The following is a 7,626-nucleotide window of genomic DNA, read 5'->3' as shown; positions in this document are numbered from 1 at the left end:
GCTAAGATTAGGGTGATCCCTCCATCTTGGATTATAGGTATTGGAAAATGGATCATACCTTTGCCTTTGTTGTCCTTGGTATCCTCCCATGGCATTTACTTGTTCTGCATTTGTCTTTTGAAGGGTAGGACACATATCGGTAGGATGTCCCACATTGGAGCAAATTCCACATGTCTTCACTTGTCCAATTGCAATTTGTTGCACAAGTGCAGTCAAATTATTCAATTGTTGCTCAAGATTATTGGATATACCCACTTCATTTACCTTCCTTGGTGGTGGATCGGATCGAGTACCAAATTGTTGAGAGTTTGCTGCCATGGATGCAACTAAGTTCCTTGCTCCTGTAGGAGTTTCATCAACTAACGCTTATCCACTTGCTGCATCTATCATGCTCCTCTCCATTGGCATCAATCCCTCATAAAAATATTGGAGAAGTAGTTGCTCACTTATTTGATGATGCGGACAGCTAGCACACAATTTCTTAAACCTTTCCCAATATTCATATAAGTTTTCCCCATTGTATTGCCGAATCCCACAAATTTCGTTCCTAATGAGTGTGGCTCGAGATGCTGGAAAATACTTCTCCAGGAACAACCTCTTCATCTCATTCCAAGTAGTTATGGTTCCGGATGGTAGGTAATAAAGCCATTCCTTAGCTCTATATGCTAAAGAAAATGAGAACGCCCTTAACTTCACTTGTTCCTCCATTGTTCCATTTGGTTTCAAACTCGAGCACACCACATGGAACTCCTTAAGGTGCTTGTTTGGATCCTCTCCCGCTAAACCTCTGAAAATTGGTAGAAGATGAATTATCCCAGATTTAAGCTCAAAAGCTCCCCCTGCCATATCATTGTATCAAATGCATAAAGGTTGTTGGTCAACGGTTGGTCCAGTAATCTCTTTGAGAGTTAGATTAGCCATCTCCTCTTGATCAGAAAAATCAGAAGAATCACTTGAGTGGAAGATTGGTATGGATTGCTTGATTGAGAGTTGATCTATGCAAAGGTTGTTTCGAATGAGTAATAGGTGGAATTAGATCAGAATGCCGATTCGATCTCAAATTGTATCGCGAGCTCATTCACTAAAAACACCTAGAACTCAAAAACAAAGAACAAATCAGAATTGAAAAATAAACAAAAAGTAAACAAATAATTAAGTTAATGAAAATCAATTGATGCGTGTAAATGCAACACCTAATTTTACCTCACTAAATTCTAATGCAAAGTCGTGTAGTAGCAAAGAGCAAGTAAAGGTCTTTCCTGCAGAGTATTTGTGAACTTAATTAATTATCTACTTCTAACGGGATTTGTCACGAATTATAAAATCTCAACAAATACTAAAAAGAACTCAAAGCAAACAATATAAATCAAGCAATTAATGATGATAGAGAAATCAATAAGAGAAATTGGATTGAAGATTTATTCGCCACCACTAGACATGAATTACATAAAATAAAAGCACTCTTTAACTTTCTACCCTCTTAATTACATCATCTCAGAAAATACCAAACGGTGATAAGTTCTATCTCTCCTTACTGAGTCATTGGATTAGACACGGTCATAACCCAATTCCCTATTTATTAGATAACCCAGGATACGATCTCTAGATTCAAAGTAATAAAAGCATTAAGTTACAAGAGACCTACTGAATCAAGGCTAAACTCGTATGGTCGGTTTAGTTATCTCGAGTGATTACCCCCCATGTATGCAGGCATACACTTTACCACTAGTTATTTAGGTTAATAAAGTGATTCCGTACTAAACAACCTAAATTGGCATTAATAGATTAATTCTAACGATTTAATTGGCCACTTAAACAATTAAGATAATCTATCTAAACCCTACTCACAGAGAAATAATCACATAACCAAGAGGGATCAAAAGATAAAAAGATGCAGATTTTATTGAACACAAGACATGTCTAGGGTTTTGAAATCACCCTCAATCACAAAAGAATTAGTTCTTCATGAATAAATATGAGAACATCATTGTATTATTCATAACAAATAATAATAACAAAGAAGAAGAAAAACTTAGTGAAACTTGGTTGGATTAATAAAGTTGATGATGATCTCCTCCAATTCTTCTTCTTTAAGCCTTCTTTAATCTCCCTTTTTCTTCAGTTCTGGAATAATTTTTGTTCTCTATTTTTTTATCTCTAAAAGAATTCCCCTTTAAATAATGCTAAAAGACTTCTATTTATATCCCACAAGGGTTAGGGTTTTGTTTTCCTTAATTCTAGTTAGTTTAGGACTCTTAAAACCCGATTTTCCTAGTCAAAAACGGAGGAAAAGTTCCCAGCTGTCGTGACTGTGCCGTGGCACTGTGCTGCAGCACAGTAGCTACTGAAAAAAGTGTGTCACGGCACAGTAGCTACTGGAAGAAATGTGTCGCGGCACAGTAGGTACAGGTCGGCTTCCCGCATCATTCCACTGTTCTTCAGAGATGGTGATTTTTAAACTCAATAACGATGGAATTTGGAAAAGTGGTAAACATATGAAATGTAGCCCTTTGAATCAGCTTTCCAAAGTACAAGAATAGTTTTAATCCTAGTTCTACAGCTCAAGATATTCTCAAAATACAGAGGCATCCTCAAGCTAGAACGTAATCCAGAATCTTCTCTTTACTTCAACTTCCATAACTTCTTCAATTCAACTCCAATTCTAGATCCGTTTGTTTCCAGTCATCAAAAATTCTCTCGCCAACATTATCTCTCATCGGAATATTATTTTTGAGCCTTATTTCCTGAAAACACAACAAAAATATCTGTGATCCCGAAAAGTGCGTTTATGAAAGAATTAAGTTAATTCATGCGAATTAATCCAAATTTCCCACAAATGATACCTATAAACCACTAATTGTAAGTTTATTTTCAAGCACTTATCGTCACACTTCTCCTATGTCGTTTCCTCAGAGACTGAAGAAAAAGAATCAAGATAAGCAGTTTTCCAAATTCATTGAAATATTTAGAAAATTGCATATTAACATTCCTTTTGCATATGCATTGCAACAGATGTCGAGCTACACGAAATTTCTCAAGGAGATTTTATCAAACAAAAGGAAGTTTAAGGATAAGGAAACAATGATGCTCACGGAGGAGTACAGCGCCATTCTTCGGAAGAAGCTATCCCCAAAACTCAAAGATCCAGGGAGTTTTACTATTCCTTGCATTATAGGAGACATTACCTTTGATCGAGTTTTATGTGATTTAGGTGCTAGCATCAATTTAATGTCTTTTTCTGTTTTCAGGAGATTGGGAATTGGTGAAGTGAAACCAACGACCATATCGTTGCAACTTGCAGATAGATCCATCAAACATCTAAGGGGTATAGTCAAAGATGTGTTGGTGAAGGTGGACAAGATTATCTTTCCAGCAGATTTTGTTGTATTGGACATGGAGGAGGATAAGGAAACGCCTCTTATTCTGGGCCGACCATTTTTGGCCATGGGAAAGAACACTAATTGATGTGCAAGAAGAAAAGTTGCTGTTAAGAGTTCAAGATAAAACAGTAACGCTCAATGTGTTTGAAGCTATGAAGTTTCCATCCAAGTCGGATTCGTGCTTTAATGTTGATTTGGTGTATAAACTAGTAGCAGAGATCATTAAAGACAACACTCCACAACTACCTCTAGAAGCGTGTATTGCCCAATCAAGAACAATAGAGGTAGATGAGTCAGCAAAGAATGAATGTGCTAGATTGTTGGAAGCACTTCAGCCGATTGATGAGAGCGCGCTAGAATGTGAGGAATTTGATTTTGAAAAAGAGAAGAAAAAGGAAAGAAAGGAAGAACCTCCAAAGCTTGAGCTGAAACCTTTACCTTCCCACCTCAAATATGTGTATCTTGGGGAATCAGAAACCTTCCCAGTAATAATCAGTTCAAGGTTGAGCAAATTGGAAGAAGAGCGGTTTTAATTCGGGTGTTAAGGGAACCACAGATCGCAATTGGGTGCTATTTCGGATATTAGAGGCATCTCCCCATCGTTTTGCATGCTAAGATGCTCATGAGAATGATATCAAGCCAGAGTTCAACCACAACGAAGATTGAATCCTTCGATGAAGGAAGTGGTGAGAAAGGAGGTGGTGAAACTTCTAGATGCGTGCAATAACTCTTCATACTAGGTTACTCATAGAATACATAAAGAGTAAAATGCATTTATAGCAAAAGTAAATGGCCCGAAATTTTCTTTTATACATAATCATTCTTATACAAGTAAGGTATCATTTGTAAAAGTTATCAAAAACAGTGGACAGTGTAGCTATTGCTCCTCGCTTGCCAACGCCCATCCGACCACGTCCTCCCTAGATCCCAAACACAAAGATAAACAACGGGTGAGCACAAAATAATGCTCAGTAAGTATCCTACTCGTTTATCCCCGTAACCTTTCTCTTAATTCTTTCCCCACACTCTTCTCCTCTCATTTATTTTCTTTTTCTTTTTCTCTTCACATAACTCTCTTTTCTATTAACTTTCGTTTGTATGTCACAGCCCATCTTACCGGAGGCACGCTGAGTGGAGATCACAAAGCACCCACCCACTCTTTGTGACTTCTACTCATTCTGTTTTCTCTTCTTTCTCATATTTCTCATTCTTTCTCACTTGAATGTCACGGCCCTCATCTTACCGGAGGCACGGCCGGGTGGAGTTCACAAAGCACCAACCCACTCTTCGTGACTTCTAGGTGGAGTTCACTAAGCACCAACCCATTCTTCATAACTTTCGGGTGGAGTTCACAAAGCACCAACCCTTCTTAGATTTTTCTCATTCTCTTTACTTAGAGTAGCCCATTCACATGTTCTCTACTCTTTCTCAAACTACTTCCAATGCACAATTAATGCAAGGATGGTTCATGCTTAAAGTTTCTTACTTAATGCACTTATGAATGCACAAATGCAATATTGAATCAAAACAGTCATTCGCACAGGTTACACTCAAGAAGACATAAGTTGAGTTATACACATCGATTGATACGGTTTTGGTCTCGTTTAAAGCTTAGAGACAGGGCTACAACGTTTAGTTTTTGGTCTAAACCCATTTCAATCCGTAAGATGCCCAAAAATCACTTAGAAAGTCACGGCTGTGACAGGGTAGTTGGTAACATGTTTTCACTTAGGCATTTCATCAAACATTAGTTGTGCACAAACAAACCCTAATTCAATTATCATTCTATTTATTTTAAAACCATCCAAAATGGGAGAAAAACTCTCTTGTAGTATCACATACCTACATGGCAAACACACTCCCAAAAAAATTTTCTCCAATTCTTCCAATTTCAACCCATCATCAATCATCACATATACTTCTCATACTCAAATACATCCAACAATAAGCTAATACATCATACATCTCATCTCAATTTCTCAATAATCACAACATATGCATATGTAAAATAAATCTCTACTCACTTGAATTCTTAAATTTTAGCTTGAGTTGGATTTGAGTGGAATTTACTTACCTTGTGCTTGAGTAGTCTCTCCTAAACTCTCTACTCTTGTTGGATTCAATCTTCTCTTAACCCTAGCATAAACTTCATAAGAACTCAACCTTTACAACAAATATCATAGATAAAGAGTATTCCTTACATTTTGATCCTTGAATCAAAAACCCTATGAAAATCTACTCAAAAGCCCTCAAATTCCTTGGAAAAGTGAATGAAAATTTGAGAGAAAAGGAGGAGAAGTGTGGGGGTGGTATGAACGAAATAAGGGTTTCAAACCCTTAACATTTTAGTTTATAAACTCACTTTCCCATTTTGCCCCTACTCTTTCCTAAAAATTCCATCTTCTCCCTTAGAAGGCAATTCCATCTTTGTCCCTTAGTCAATTACCAAAATGCCTTCACTTTTATTGAATTCTCTATGATTTTCTATCTCTTTTCCTCCCCACAAAATCAACTAGTTTTGAGCGAAAATCTATTTTACCCTTAATGCAAATTTAAGGCATTTTCTTCAAATCTCTAAAATAATTCTAACAAATTTACTAAGGGCTATACAACATAATTTAAATCATGTACCTCAATGTTGGGTGTTACAATGCGGGAATAATTTATCCCATTTCTGATAGTCATGGGTGAGTCCGGTGCAAGTGGATCCAAAGAAGGGAGGTATCACAGTGATAAAGAATGAGAGCAATGAATTGACACCAACTAGGATGGTCCCAGGCTGGAGAGTGTGCATTGGCTACCGGAAATTAATGAAGCGACAAGGAAGGATCATTTTCCATTGCTTTCATTTATCAGATGTTGGAGAGATTGGCAGGGCATGCTTATTACTGTTCTTGGATGGTTATTCAAGATACAATCAGATTGCCATCGCTTCTGAGGATCAAGAGAAAGACGACCTTCACTTGTCCCTTGGCACCTTTGCTTACCGAAGATGCCCTTTGGGTTTTAACGCACCAACCATATTTCAGAGATGCATGATGTCGATCTTTGGAGATTGGTGGAGCAGTTTATAGAAGTCTTATGGATGACTTCTCTATTTTTGGTTCCGCTTTGATAATTGCTTATCTAATCTTTCTTTTTGTTTTGCAGAGATGTCAGGAGACGAACGTGGTGCTCATGGGAGAAGTGCTACTTCATGTCCAAGAAGGAATAGGGCTTGGTCAAAGAATTTCAAAAGACGAATAGAAGTGGATCGAGCAAAGATGGACATGATGAGAAGCTGTCACCACCCTCCAATGTTAAAGTAGTTCGAAGTTTCTTGGGCATGCGGGGTTTTATAGACGGTTCATCAAGGATTTTTCTAAGATCTCTAAACCCTTTGCAATTTATTTATTAAAGATGTTTGCTTTTGCTTTTAATGATGATTATGCATGCCTTTCAAACTCTAAAAACGTTATTAGTGTCTGCACCTATTATTGCAGTTCCCGATTGGGGACTACCATTTGAATTGATGTGTGTGCTAGTGACTTTGCATAGGAGTAGTGTTACGACAAGGAAAAACAAAGTGCTGCATGTAATTCAGTATGCTAGCAAAACACTCACTGATGAACAATTGATTAACACACCACTGAAAAGAATTGTTGGCTATGGTTTTTGCTTTTGATAAATTTCGTTCATATTTGCTATGTTAGTGTAGATGCCCTAGAGCCATCAATTATTGTAATTGATATTGTAATATGTTCATTAATCAATAATAAAAGGCATTATTCTATATCGCGTAAATCATTATTATTGCTATGATTGATATATGTCCTTAGATGGTAGAACTGGACGAGGGTATCAAGTTTGCAAATCTTGATAGTGAGAACCCTATAGCACATATGGTGGCCATTCTAGAAACGTCTGTACCTGAGTATTATTCGAAGTAACGGCACAGATAATACGGAAGGCTATCATAGTTTGAACGACCCTGTCGAAGGCAGTGACTGATCTCCCTTGTCAAGTTGTTTGGTGACAACCTGGTGCAACACATGGTGCTTATTGTGGCGGATATACCGCAGCAAGTTCACTGGCTGACCCCCAGAGGATTCCATATGGATGGTAACCCTAGTGTCTATGGACACAATCCTCAACGAATGGTGGTGCATGTGATCCTTAGACTTGAGATCACCGGAGCGCTTTGTGCACGATTGGTGCAGTTTGACACTACCTAATGCAGTTCTATTTAGAGCTGTCAATACGGTGG

At 37.6% G+C, this 7,626-nt stretch overlaps 1 non-coding gene across 1 annotated transcript; it reads left to right on the top strand.

The window, feature by feature from the left end:
* Nucleotides 1-448: 448 nt before the first annotated feature.
* On the top strand, nucleotides 449-556 carry LOC116119254. Its single transcript, XR_004126355.1, has one exon. It is a non-coding gene; the product is annotated as a small nucleolar RNA R71 (small nucleolar RNA).
* Nucleotides 557-7,626: the final 7,070 nt, after the last annotated feature.

This window comes from Pistacia vera, unplaced genomic scaffold (genome assembly GCF_008641045.1).
Source record: "Pistacia vera cultivar Batoury unplaced genomic scaffold, PisVer_v2 Contig878, whole genome shotgun sequence".
Lineage (NCBI taxonomy): Eukaryota > Viridiplantae > Streptophyta > Magnoliopsida > Sapindales > Anacardiaceae > Pistacia > Pistacia vera.
Note: the sequence above shows the minus strand (reverse complement) of the source record. Positions and strands in the feature narration are given on the sequence as shown.